Source organism: Periplaneta americana, chromosome 10, assembly GCF_040183065.1.
Source record: "Periplaneta americana isolate PAMFEO1 chromosome 10, P.americana_PAMFEO1_priV1, whole genome shotgun sequence".
NCBI classification, from domain to species: domain Eukaryota; kingdom Metazoa; phylum Arthropoda; class Insecta; order Blattodea; family Blattidae; genus Periplaneta; species Periplaneta americana.
Window position 1 is genome coordinate 143,462,275 of NC_091126.1, and position 15,176 is coordinate 143,477,450.

A 15,176-nucleotide genomic window follows, 5' to 3' on the forward strand; every position below is an offset into this window, starting at 1 on the left:
AATTTGAAGACAATTTTTGTATTTTCGTAAGTCAATTAATATTTTATTGTTTTGGAGTACTTCGTTACCTCTAGTCTTTATATATTTTCTTCTAATTGTGTAATAGTCAATTAAATCCCACACGAGTTTTGATTTTCTCTAGATAAATCAAAACCTCTAGTGAGATTACTGTTGAAAAACCACAGGCCCGACCGATAATCGTACACAAGACCACCTGCGTGAAAATGTCGGAAAACCTTATCCAAGTAATTTGTCCCAACCAGGATTTGAACAAAGGCCGGCTTGTTTCACAGTCAGATATTCTAACCTTTACTCCATAGCGTTGGACAACTAATATATCGGGAGTTCAAATCTGGGCAAAGGCGTTAGGTATCTGAAGGGCGATAAAAAAATCTTCCATGGAAAGAATGCTACTGTAGTTTAGAGAAAGAATACTATTGGTCTGTACTTAATAGGTTTATACACGTACTATTCACACCAAATGATCACAGCCGTGAACAACCATGAGTCGGAAAGTGTGTTGCTTGCAGACTTCTTGCACGTGATGTGATCATTCTGGTTATTTTGAATGTTCTGTACATATTCAAACATTATGTTTCAGTAGTCTTTTTGGAGGCAACCTTGTAAGGTTTTCTTAAAGGAGACCGAAGTATAGAACAAGAGTTGAGGTAGCACGAAAAGGAACAGTCTCACCAAGGGATAATCTTTCTTTGGAACAGCGGTAACCAAAGCGGGTGTGATAATAATAATAATAATAATAATAATAATAATAATAATAATAATAATAATAATAATACTTTATTTGTACTGGCAAAGGTAAGGCCACAGGGCCTTCTCTTACACTCTACCAGGTCACAAACAGTATATCGTGTAACATTCAAACGGATACGAGGAGTTTCCTGTACATTGGTGTGTGTTCCATTCACATACTGAAGGCAAACAGTAGCGTTATTACGTTGCTCTACAAACTCTGTCTCTACAAGCAGTAAGAGTCGGTTTCGTAAAGAATGAGGAGAACTTTTTTGTTGTTCTGTAGGACAAAATGCTATGTGTTTAATTTCCTCAACGGTTCAATTAGGAGTATATAGAAACATTAATTGTCACGCTGAATAATGTATTATTATTATTATTATTATTATTATTATTATTATTATTATTACTGACCACTAAGTATGTGTTTCTATAATTCTTCTTCTTGATATTTTTAGATTTTCTCCCTAAAAGATTGGAATTATTATGTTTTATCTCAATTTTAATCTTCTTAATTTTTAGATGAGGGTAACTATTTATTAGTTATTAATTTAATAATAATGTTGGAGAAAAACTGATTCAATATTATGTGCCAACGAACTGTTAAACGCCAAGAATTGGCATGTCTTAAATCATAGCCAGGAAGAGATTTGCATAAATCTAAGCAGTTTGTAGTGACTGCCGCCTTTCTAGATCTTTTAATCTGAGAGACCTTTCCAGGCTTATAGCTTCCTACTTTTCATCCATTTTTCTTGCTTTACCAGTCAATGGCCTCAACAGGCATCTCGAAGAGATTCGGCGGAAGTCGAGAAATTCGTTTAGAGACGTGTCTGCAAAACAACGTAAAGTAGTTAGACTTGAAAATGTTCGCCGCTATTTAGTCTCGGAGATCCAGAGTTCTTTCATGTGCTATAGGCTATATACGTGATAAGCTATATTCCAAAGCAGCGGTGACCAAAACTCGAGCTGAAGTGATTACATGCGACAGACAGCCTATGAAGTAAGGAGACGGAGGAAAGGTACTTGGCATGAAAACTACAACCACTGGTGGTTCCTGTACTAACATCTTGATCAATCCCGCGGATAAAAATCTCAAGGTTTGCTATATCAGTAATGTCACTGCTGTCATCAAGAGCCACTGAATAATATACAATTTTTCTTGCTTATTTTTTAACATTCCTTTTGAATATAATCAGGAATTTTCTAAATTCTTCTCTCGATACTTGGTCGAGAAATTCGTAGATTTCAAAATTAAAAAATTCTTATGGACAAGTTATTTAATCTATTTTAATCATTAGGTACTCTTTTGAGAAATTCTGTTCTATTAAAAGGCTTTAGAGCACAAGATATTTCAAAACCCATTAGGTAACTGACTTCCTTACATTTATTTATCTCATTTTTCTCTTCCTGGCTATGATTTAGTCTTCACCTGAAAGACTAGATTTGCACAATATATTCACCTGAAAGAGTAGATTTGCATAATATATTCGTTACTGTGTACGTTAACAGAAAAACCACAATTCCAAGTCACACAAAGATTGTGTGCACTCGTTGTGGGTCTCTGGCGTTTCGTCAGCCCACGCGAGTTGTGTGGATATAAAGGGAAAAGTTGAGACGGTGTCGGGTGGAGTTCCCGGGTAGCTCAGTGGTAGAGCGCTGGTACGTTCAACCAGAGGTCCCGGGATCGATACCCGGCCCCGGAACAATTTTTCCCTTGAAATTATTCAAATCTGCTTAGATTTACTTCGAGGCTCCACATTTGGTTTCTACGTCACAAAAACCATCAGTTCATAAAGGACCCATGAGAATTTAAGAGCTGTAGAGAGTTATTTTGCTACCTTTCATACTTCACAAGTTACTGAGAATCGAATTCTAGTAGTAGGTAGTCCCTCTGGTGGTGGTGGTGATGGTGGTAGTCGTAGTTGTGGTGGTAATCGTAGTGTAGTGTTGGTAGTAGTAGCAGTAGTAGTAGTAGTAGTAATATTGTAGTAGTATTTTAAAGACGTTTTCAACTGGAAGTATTTTTCAGCGTCGAAATTCAAAGTGGAGAAGAAATGGATGAAGAGTTTCACCTGAAGTCCTCTATCCAGAAGTGTCATTTTACGTGACGTAAATCTAAATCAGCCCCTCGACTTTAGTTCCCTTCTACGAAACAATGCTAAAAAAATCACATATTGCTCTTTAAAATCATTTCGTTCTCGGCCGGGTTGAATCCTGGAACATCTGATCTATAGTAACTGGGAAACCACGGAGAACTACAGCTAACAGTCGATAAGACAAACTAGTGGTAATAAAAAGTATGGAACGAGAACGGTAGAAAATATTCTTCTTCCTATTTACGAAGGAAGGGCCGGAACACTTGCACCGCAGCCTTGGGCTTACAGTGCATACTAGCCCTGTTTTGTGAATATTTGTCGCCGAACGGTCGCACTCGCTATACCGTGAACTTAACCCTGGCTAAGGGAAATATGATAATGTTATGTGAATAAACGATGGCGAAATGAGTCCGTGGTGGAACGCCTCTGTAATTACCTGAGGTAACACCTCGGAAAAACCCAACCAGGTAACTTGTCCCAAGTCCACACCTGTGGAGTAACGGTCAGAGCGTCGGGGCAAGTTACCTGGTTGAAGTTTTTCCGGGGTTTTTCCTCAACCCAATATGAACAAATGCTGGATAACTTTCGGTGCTGGACCCTGGACTCATTTCACCCGCATTATCACCTTCATCTCATTCAGACACTAAATAACCGAAGATGTTGATAAAGCGTCGTAAAATAACCTACTAAAAATATAAAAAAACTTGTCCCAACTAGGATTTTAATCCGGACCCGCTCGTTCCACGGTCACACATGCTAACCGTTACTTCACAGCGGTGGAAGTAGAAAATATTACTCGAAGAAAACCTACTCTTCACCGCAAAACTTCCAGAGTTTTCCGGAATCGAAGCTGCGCCCTTTCACGACAATAGCTAAGCTAGAGTTGAACCCGCATGAAAAGTTTAGACTGCCAGAACAGCCAAGGTGTCCGTACTTTAGGAAGATGAAAACACGTCGATTTCCACTCCTATTGAAGCCTTCTTGCCAGGCCTCTTGTTCCCCTTTCGCCTCTTACACTGGTGATACATGTACACAATACATCAAGGCATCGTACCCTGTTCCCAGCACTTAGCATTCCACGTTCTTTCCTCAATACATATTGCTGCCTATTTACCCAAAGTTTCGGTGTCTGGCTTTGTTTTGTGTTTTCATTGTGCTCGAGCAGTGCGCGCTGCTGCGACTGTAAACAAACAAGTTAGATTAGAACCAACTTGGATACGGTATTGATCGCTATAACAAAATACTGCGTCGGCAAGAGAACGGACGGGCACTAATTTCATTGCTCTTTAGGAACTAGCTTCGTGTTACAAGGGATGGCGGAGCAGAACGTCCCGCCCTCTCTCAGCGGCGCGCCGAGGTGACACCTGCATCTTGCGGCACACCGAATTCTTTGACGCCACTTTATATCACATTTGAAACAATTATAAGTCACTGTCTTGGAGTCCATCTCCGCATATGACAGTTTCCTTTCAGATATTTCGTCACGAATTACGACATCGTGCTCAAAACTCACGGATATTCCACTGCGTATTCCACTCAAAAATATGAATAAAAGAAACTAATTTTCACAAAGATGAGAAAGTTACATTACACAAATATTTAGATATATCGTAATACTAATTCTAAACATTCAATTCAATTTATTTGGCCATTAGACATACAGTTTTAGGCTTCGTCAGAATACATTGAAAAAACATATAAATACATTTAAAAAAAACACTAATAATAGAAACAGTAAAATTTAATACAATGAAAACATGAAATAATTTGAAACTTTTAATTTGAAGTAAACTAACTAAATTGCAATTAAACTTATTTATTAAAATACAATTTCATACAAATTTGTGTTGAAAAACTCAACAACAGAATAATAATAGTAACTAATCTAAATAACTTTATTTATTAAAAAACAATTTCGTGTGAATTTATGTTAAGAAACTCATCTACAGAGTAGAAAGGATTAATTAAAAGCCAATTATAAAATCTAGCTTTGAAACTATTGGTTTGTAACTTATAATATTGACTGGGAAGCTTATTATATAATTTCATCCCCATGACAGAAAAATGTGTACTAGTTTTATATACTGTAATCTACAGTATGGAATATTAATTTGTTCACTATTTCTAATTTCATGATCATGTATATTGGCTATTAATGAGTAATTGTCTATATTTTGTCTAGTGTAAAGGACTAGGTCGTATATATATATATATACATTTATGACAGTTAATATCTGTGATTGTTTGAAAAGAGGTCGACAATGTTCAATATAGTTTGATTGACATAGAATTCTAATGGCTTTCTTTTGCAAAATCAAGACGCTCCCAATTTTGCTACCATTTCCCCAGAAAATTAAGGCATACCTAATTATCGACTGAAATAACGAAACGTAGGCGTGGCTCAGCCGGTTAAGGCGCATGCCTGTCGGTCTGAAGTTGCGTTTAATAATAATAATAATAATAATAATAATAATAATAATAATAATAATAATAATAATAATAATAATAATTATTATTATTATTATTAGTATTATTATTATTATTATTATTTATTCTGGCGAAGTTAAGGCCATCAGGCCTTCTCTTCCACTTTGCCAGAAACAAAAGAAGCTGATACAATTTTACAGACTAATATTTAAAGAACACTGATACAAATTTATATAGTTATACAAGCACAAGTCGAGTAAAATAATGCGAACATACTAAATAATAATTACAAAATAATATAAGGCTAGAAGTTACACTCAATGAATATGCAAGTGGTAAGTAAACCAATATGTTTTTATTGGGTTATTTAACGACGCTGTATCAACATCTAGGTTATTTAGTGTCTGAATGATATGAAGGTGATAATGCCGGTGAAATGAGTCCGGGGTACAGCACCGAAAGTTACCCAGCATTTGCTCGTATTGGGTTGAGGGAAAACCCCGGAAAAAACCTCAACGAGGTAACTTGCCCCGACCGGGATTCGAACCCGGGCCACCTGGTTTCGCGGCCAGACGCGCTGGCCGTTACTCCACAGGTGTGGACCTGAACCAATATTACAAATTACAAAATAAATGTAAAATATAACTATACAACACTGAGGAAAATTGCATATATACACATATACACACAAGGGAGAATTAAACCTGAATACTGGTCACGTGTTTAATCAATTCACTTTTAAATTGCAATATCGTTCGACAGTTCATGAGGGAGCTGGATAGGGAGTTCCAGAAACGAATTGTTGATACTGTGAAAGAGGAAGACTAGTGAGCTGTTTTATGGCAAGGCATAGATAATAAAGGGTCATTTTTAGAACGAGTACCCATGCTGTGATAAGAGGACAAGAAATTAAAACGCACCGAGAGATAGTTAGGCGAAGAAGTATTGATGATGCGATATAAGAAAATTAGTGAATGGATATATCTTCGGTCCTGTAATCTTACCCATTGGAGCGTTTCAAAGGCGTTCGGGCGCGGGTTCGATCCCCGCTTGGGCTGATTATCTGGTTGGGTTTTTTCCGAGGTTTTCCCCAACCGTAATGTGAATGCAAGGTAATCTATGGCGAATCCTCGGCCTCATCTTGCCAAATATCATCTCGCTATCACCAATCTCATCGACGCTAAATAACCTTGTAGTTGATACAGCATCGTTAAATAGCCAACTAAAATAAAAAAAACGTTAATATTTCTACTGTATTTTGCCTCTTGAAACGTTCGCTATAGAACCTTAAAAGATGATACACTACAGTAATTTTCCAACGTTTTCTACAGAAGTGAGACTACGGCAAATTATGAAGAAACAGTAAAATAACTGCAAAAAAAAAACGGTTGCGAATCGAGGAAATCTGTCTCAACACAGATTTTCCATAAGAAAATACAGCCCAACTTGCCTGAATTTCAACTCAAGTTTCTACAACGTGGAAGTTCGACTTTAGATATTTCGCTGACGGTGCACCGTACACGCACGTTAGGCATCCATAGGCCTACACACATACATACACGCATATGTACCTAAGCCTACACATTACACGCATGAATTCATCCTCATACATACAACCATACTAAGACCACTAGCAAGCTACACTCTCTATGACCATAAATATAATGAAGACATCCAACTAGAAATAAATATCGCAGCCATTACAGAGACAACCCACAAGTATCGGAGCAACTGGCATGAGCATGTTCTACGGATGCCAAACGATAGACTACCCAGGAGATTATTAAATTACGGTCCCCTTGGATACAGAGATCGTGGACGCCCGAAGAAGCGATGGAGAGACCAGCTTTTCACCTGAGACGGAACAGGCCAAATGGCCTAAACCCTGATAGCTATTGATGATGATATACAAACATACATACATACATACATACATACATACATACATACATACATACAGTCGGTCTGGGTGGCGTAGTCGGTATTGCACTGGCCTTCTGTGCTCGAGGTTGCGGGTTCGATACGGACCCAGGTCGATGGCATTTTAGTTTGCTTAAATGCGACAGGCTCATGTCAGTAGATTTACTGGCATGTAAAAGAACTGCTGCGGGACAAAATTCCGGCACACCGGCGACGCTGATATAACATCGGCAGTTACGAACGTCGTTAAATAAACCACAATTTAACATTTTTTTACATATATACATGCATGCACACATATAGTAGAGGGGGCAAGACCTGTCCTGTGACCTTATCATGTGCCGTGGCTATGACACCAATGGGTATGGAAGGGGAAGATAGGTTTCAGTCTGAGATGAACTTTCGTGTTGATAGATTCGCGTAATATTAACCATCATTAAACAAACTCTCTGGTAGCTCATTCTTTTCCCTATAACACAGCTCAAATGCCAGGTCTCGTCTCTTCTGACATACATACATATACATACATACATATACATACATACATACATACATACATACATACATACATACATACATACATACATACATACATACATACATACATACATACATACATACATACATACATACACACTGATGGTACTGATGTTCTTTGTTTTACTAGTAACAAAAAACTCGAAAGTTTAAAGCTGACAAAGAGTGGTGCATTTACATTTTAACCTGAAAACGAAATTTGAAATTCAGCTTTGTCAGACGAAATTTGCAAGTGGTTAGGAGACTGATTCGCGGCGCGCGGTGGCGTTGCGGTTTTGGTGTAACGCGGCAAGCCGGAGGTTTGTGGGTTCGATTCCCGATGGAATCATGGATTTTCCCATTGATCTATTCCTTCTATGCTCTGGTGTCTACTCAGCCACTAACATAAATGAGTATCAGGGGCATTTCCTTGGGGGTAAAGGCGGCGGGCAAGTAAGGACTGACACCCCTACTGCCATTACATGCCGATTGTCAGTGAAGGTGGGAAGCTTAACCTTTTGCCACTCTCTGGGCCGATTTGGCCTGTCATGGGATTCGCTTTAGGAGATTGAATCAGAATGTACTGAGTTCACTATCGTCTATAATCTATAATATCGGTGAGGAATAAACCGGTACCATTACCAGCACTAAGAGAAAAGCGACAAGATTTTTAAGGAATAGTCACAGAATGCAGAAATTTTCAAGCAAATTATTATGAGAAAGGAAATAAAGAGGCAGATGACGATGAGAAAGATGTTACTTGGAACGAAAAGGGAGCGGTAGATAAGACGAGATAGAAAGTGTTGCATGTCTTATGAAACTACACTTCTGTGTCAAAATAGAGCGATCGTTATATACCGATCTTAGTTTCCAAGAACTTTGTAACTATGGGAAGAAATTACAGAGCAGTAGTTTGTGTAGACGACTTTCTTACGGCTCATACTATTTTGTTGTCGCATTATGAAAAGCGTAATCGCTAATACTGCTTTGTTGTCACGTTATATGTAGCGTGACCGGCTTTACAAAGCTCTTTTTTTTTTTTTGCAGAGTTATGGAAAGCAAACAATTTTATCACACCTCGTGTTTTCACGTGATGAAATGTATGGGTATCTTCTTAATACTTTGTGATGTACTTTTGCCGCTTTAAAGACGGCCTGAGTAAACTCATGACTCAAGCCATCTTGGCCTATTGGCATACAGTAATACCGATATATTTTATTTTTGTTACATTATAAAAACCAGGGACACTTTTCGCAAATCACGGACGCTTTTCTAAGACTCATACTGTTGATGCATTATGAAACGCATCTTACTAACTGTTCAAACTATAATGTTGAAGCGCTAATTGTCACATTCCAACGGTTCATATTACATTATGCAGGGTGATTCATAAGTCATTATACAAACTTCGTGGGTGTAATGTAGAGGTAAAAACAAGAGTAAAATGTTATATAGACTTTTTCTGAACTTGCTTTGTATCAGAATTATGACACATAATGTATTAAAAATATGGGCCAGTATGGTGGACAATCAGTTAATCGGACCGCATGTTCTAACTCACTCGCTACACGAACCACCTTATGGTTTAAGCATGATGTTGCCCCTGCATATTTCAATCGTGAGGCAAGGGCGTATCTCAATGTTGCGTATCCCGGAAAGTGGATAGGTCGTGGAGGACGAGTTGCTTGGCCAGCCAGATCACCAGACCTTAACCCTCTGGACTTTTACCTTCGGAGCCGTCTCAAGAAGCTCGTTTATGGTACTGAAATTTCGAAAGTATAGAAATGGCTTTTAAACTGTGGGGAATGAGTTGAACGGGGTCTGCAACATTCCTAGAGCAGTACGACGATCACGTCACTGTCTTCACCTTCATGAACGTCACTTTGAACATGTTTTTGGTAAATGTACCTACGTTGTTTGTGTTGAATTTGTGATCCCTTTGTTTAGTTGAACTCTGGGAGGAATAAATTTTGTTTTCTGTTGCACTCGTGACCCTTACTCCGCTGCGTAACTCTGAAATAAACCAATTTCTGAAAAAGTGCTATATAACATTTTACTCCTATTTTTACCTCTATATTACATCCATGAAGTTTGTATAGTGACTCACGATTCACACTGTATAAATATAACTTTACTGAAAACATAGACATTTTAGTAACAGCTCATATACTTCTGTAGAGTTATGAAAAGCATGGACGTTTTTCTGATACGGTAGCTAATAATAATCGTAATTATTTGTAGGCTTATAAGAAAACATGCACAATTTACTAACGGCTCAAATTATATCGGTATCACTTTGTAGAAGTATGGATGCTTTTGTACTGGTTCATAATACTTTCGTCATATTAATTATGGAAAGGGTGAAAGCATTTATAAAAGTTCATTTTACATTCTTGCACCGTTATGGAAAGCATGGACGATTTGTATTGGCTCATTTTATGTTGTAGCTTTATGAAATCCATGACGGCTCGAACTATGTCGTTGTCGTATTAAAACATGGTCACCATTCTAATGGCTCATATTATTGTCACGTTATGGAAAGCACTAACACCTTTATAACGGCTCATACCCAATTGTTGTCTCGTTATTGAAAGCGTGGGTTCATATTACGTTCTTTTCTCATTATGACAAACATGGGCAATTTTCATAAAAGCCAACAATAGTTTACGTCCACCGCTGTGTAGTAACGGTTAGGATGCCTGACCGTGCAACGAGCGGCCCCGGGTTCAAATCCTGGTTGGGACAAGTTACCTGGTTGAAGTTTTTACGGCGTTTTCCCTCAACCCATATCCTCTTATATCCTTTATCATCGACGTGTGACTGTAGCGTTCCAAGGTGGATCAGAAATTATGTTACAGACGTATATTATGGTAGATAGGAATACTAAAACTTCCCCAATTGTAAGGCAAATGTCAGATAATTTATGGCAAATTCTCGGCCTCATCTCGCTAAATACCATCTCGCGATCACCAAATCTATCGATGCTAAATAACCTTGTAGTTGATACAGCGTCGTTCAATAACCAAGTAAAAAAAACTAAAACACATTTTATTAAGCAATGTGTGTCCTGTCTCATACAGGCACGGCGCTACAATTGTTTTCGTGTTATGGTTGTTTGCCATGTGCATGGGTTCATAATTGTTGGCATGAGCGTAAGTGGGTTATCATCTGCTGTACGATCCTACAGTTGTCGTGGTGTTGTTGCCATGCGCAGGAATTTGTGATCGTCTGATGTTTATGTACGTACATTAATTCAAAAACTCAGTCATCAGAGAGTCAACATTGCAACATATATTGGAGTAACATTTGGTGACAGATGGACGGGTTAGTCCACACCTGTGGAGTAACGGTTAGCACGTCTGGCCGCGAAACCAGGTGGCCCGGGTTCGATTCCTGGTCGGGACAAGTTACCTGGTTGAGGTTTTTTCCGGGGTTTTCCCTCAACCCAATAAGAGCAAATGCTGGGTAACTTTCGGTGCTGGACCCCGGATTCATTTCACCGGCATTATCACCTTCATCTCATTCAGACGCTAAATAACCTAAGCTGTTGATAAAGCGTCGTAAAATAACCTACAAAAATAAAAATAAAAATGGACGGGTTATCGCGGTCACGTCCCATGACCTGCACCATCGCCGGACCTCAATCCGCCTGACTTCTTCTTCTTCTTCTTTTTAGTAGGTTATTTTACGACGCTGTATCAACATCTTAGGTTATTTAGCATCTGAATGAGATGAAGGTGATAATGCCGGTGAAATGAGTACGGGGTCCAGCACCGATAGTTTCCCAGCATTTGCTCATATTGGGTTGAGGGAAAACCCCGGAAAAAACCTCAACCAGGTAACTTGCCCCGACCTGGGTCCGAACCAGGGCCACCTGGTTTCGCGGCCAGACGCGCTAACCATTACTCCACAGGTGTGGACGACTTCTTCTTTGGTAACATGTATGTATTATTTCTTTTCTTTTATGTTAATACTTGTATAACAGAATGTATTTTCCTGTTTGTGGTTATATTCATATGTATTCAATCTCTCTTTATTATTATTATTATTATTATTATTATTATTATTATTATTATTACTTCGTTTAAGTTAATACTTGTATACCGGTATGTATTTTTCTGTATTTCTTTTGATCCTGGTTGAGTGGAAGAAAGGGCCAGGGAAGATTAAACTATTATTATTATTATTATTATTATTATTATTATTATTATTATTATTATTATTATTATTATTATGGTCTACCATAAGTTTTCCAACTTAAGTTCTAACGATGAAAGAGTAATAGAACAGAGAAAAATTCTCTCCGGCACCAGGATTTGAACCCGATTTTCAGCTCTACGTGCTGATTCTTTATCCACTAAGCCACACCGGATACCCATCTCGGTGTCGGACAGAATCGTCTCAGTTTAAGTTCCAACTATTGGGTTCCCTGAGAGATTCTGAGACGATTCTGTCCGACACCGAGATGGGTATCTGGTGTGGCTTAGTGGATAAAGAATCAGCGCTTAGAGCTGAAAACCCGGGTTCAAATCCCGGTGCCGGAGAGAATTTTTCTCCGTTCCATTACTCTTTCATCGTATGTTGACGCAGAATATCTGCATGGAAATATCATATGTACTTCGGTACATTAAAATAATATATATTAAGTTCTAAACCATCCTGTATATGAATAATCGTTCGTTTTGATAAGAACCGTTTTGTATTTGATCTGTTCCCTCTCATGCTGATGGCGATCGTGTGACATTTGTAGTTATGAACTCATAACAGCATTGTAAGCTACATTACTTCTTTCAGTGGCTTTAGTGCCTCAGAGAAACATTCTTCATAGCCAGTCTTTATGCTTACGTTACATCATGTTTATTCCTTTTCTACAATTCCGTCTGTTTATCTCATTACAAACGCAAGGCATCGCATTGCGCCCAACTTTCCCCTATCCAAACGAGGTGTGATGCAACGGGGAGGTATGCAAGACCGAGTGGCTTAAAAATTCTCGTCTCCTCCCAGGAAAGCTGTTTACCAATTCACATCGCCGATCGGCAGGGGTTGATTGCAGTACATTGTGTAGTACTACTGCTTTCTATACCCCAAGTCTAGGGATTCGACTCCAGGGGCCGGTTCGCCTAACAGATGCTCTTCACAGTGTGTTGACGTAAATTATCAGAGACATGTGATAGGCGAAATGTTTGCAATAGTTCCTCTAACTTCCATTTACCTTCACATTTCCAATTTACATAATTACAGAACATCCTACTGAACTCACTACAGGTGAACCACCTGCGGTGGTTGAGTGGTCAGTACTTCGGCCTGTCACACAAGCGGCCCGGGTTCGAGTCTCGGTTAGGTCTGGGATTTTTCATTGTAAAACTCATTGTGAAATTAGGGAAAACACGGGAATTTTACCTGAAGCAAGTAAAGAGATAGGTTTGGAAGTAAATCCCGAAAAGACAAAGTATATGATAGGTTTGGAAGTAAATCCCGAAAAGACAAAATATATGATTATGTCTCGTGACGAGAATATTGTACGAAATGGAAATATAAAAATTGGAAATTGATCTTTCGAAGAGGTGGAAAAGTTCAAATAACTTGAAGCAACAGTAACAAATATAAATGATACTCGGGAGGAAATTAAACACAGAATAAATATGGGATGTGCCTGTTATTATTCGGTTGAGAATCTTCTATCATCCAGTCTGCTGTAAAAAAATCTGAAAGTTGGAATTTATAAAACAGTTATATTATCGGATGTTCTTTATGGTTGTGAAACTTGGACTCCCACTTTGAGAGAGGAACATAGGTTAAGGAGGAAAATATTTGGGGCTAAGAGGGATGAAGTTACAGGAGAATGGAGGAAGTTACACAACACAGAACTGCACGCATTGTATTTTTCACCTGACATAATTAGGAACATTAAATCCAGAGGTTTGAGATGGGCAGGGCATGTAGCACGTATGGGCGAATCCAGAAATGCATATAGAGTGTTAGATGGAAGGCCGGAGGGAAGAAGACCTTTAGGGAGGCTGAGACGTAGATGGGAAGATAATATTAAAATGGATTTGTGGGAGGTGAGATATGATGATAGAAAATGGATTAAGCTTGCTCAGGATAGGGACCAATGGCGGGCTTATTTGAGGGCGGCAATGAACCTCCGGGTTCCTTAAAAGCCGGTAAGTAGTAAACTCATTGTGAAACTTGTGGCGGAGAAGGTTGCAGTTACAGCTTTTCCCAAGGTTCTCCCGTTTTTCCCATATTAGTCATTTACATCATTCCGTCACCATTTTCCCATTTCGTCATTCCATAGCATTCCCCGATCGTCGGCTGGCAACGCACGGAGGGGGCTGGCCTAGAGACGAAATGAGTTGCCTGCTCGAAACCTGGATACGCAGTGAAACATTTGTTTTCCTTCGGAGGAGGGCCCGAAGGCAAGCACCGCTGCTTTAGGCCCATTGTGCAACCTCCTTTTATTGGGATGATTTTTGAAGTCCTTAGGACCGCTCATCAAGCACGTGATTCACTGTCTGGTACCATCTTATCGATTCAGCCATAGCATTCAGGTCTGATGGAGTCCGCGTCAAAAGGAACGCCCCTCCACCTCTCTGTGATGTTCCTCTGCAGCGTCCTCAGATCGACGGCATCTGTTCGAAATTTACGTACATGAATCTGCTGCATCCTTAATCAGAGGGACACGCCGCCTTCGATTCCACGACTCACCAAGGCGCCATCTATCCTAGGAAACTACACTCACTTTGTCTACTGCAGTCCGCTGATAGAAGCCCCTGCAGCATCTCTAGGATTTGTGCAGCTCCTGCAGACAGATGTCACCTGTAGACGAATCCTGAAACCACGTCCGCCATATCCTGGTCAAGCTGTAACTATTTAAGATGATTAATGAAATTATGGGAATGAAGGCGAAATGAGTCCGAGGTCCAACGCCAAAAGTTACGCTGCAATTCTGCTTCAAGTGGTTGAGGCAAAACCTCTGAGAAAACCCAAAGAGGTAAATTGTCATAACCAGGATTCGAACCCGGGCCCGTTCGTTTCACGGCCAGGCAGGCTAACAGTTACTCCACAGCTGTGGACACGCAGCGAACCTTAGTATAGTCAACCGGTGTGGATTTGGGAATGCGCCTAGCTTGATGGTTAGCGCAATAGATCGTAACAGGTCGCAGTACTGGACCATAGTACTCCCTCCCATAAATTCCATTTCATTCCATTCTAAGAAGAACTGTTACATAAATAAATAATATATTAAGAAATAAGTCTATCGTATGTACAGTAGAGCGTCTCGTTTAGGCACAGTGAAAACGTAAACAAAGTGCAGGTAACGTGTGGGGAGGTCGAGCCGTACGATAAACACGATGGATGCACAAGGTTTTAGTTACAATTAATTATATTAATTAACATTGATTCATATATTTTCCGAAAACTCACAAAATAAAAAAACACAAATTGCATAACATTATCATATAC

At 39.2% G+C, this 15,176-nt stretch overlaps 1 protein-coding gene across 1 annotated transcript in view; it reads right to left on the bottom strand.

Moving 5' to 3' along the window:
* LOC138707744 (uncharacterized) overlaps window positions 1–15,176 on the bottom strand; it is a 527,149-nt gene that overhangs the window by 143,341 nt on the left and 368,632 nt on the right. The gene's annotated exons all lie outside the window — the stretch shown is intronic.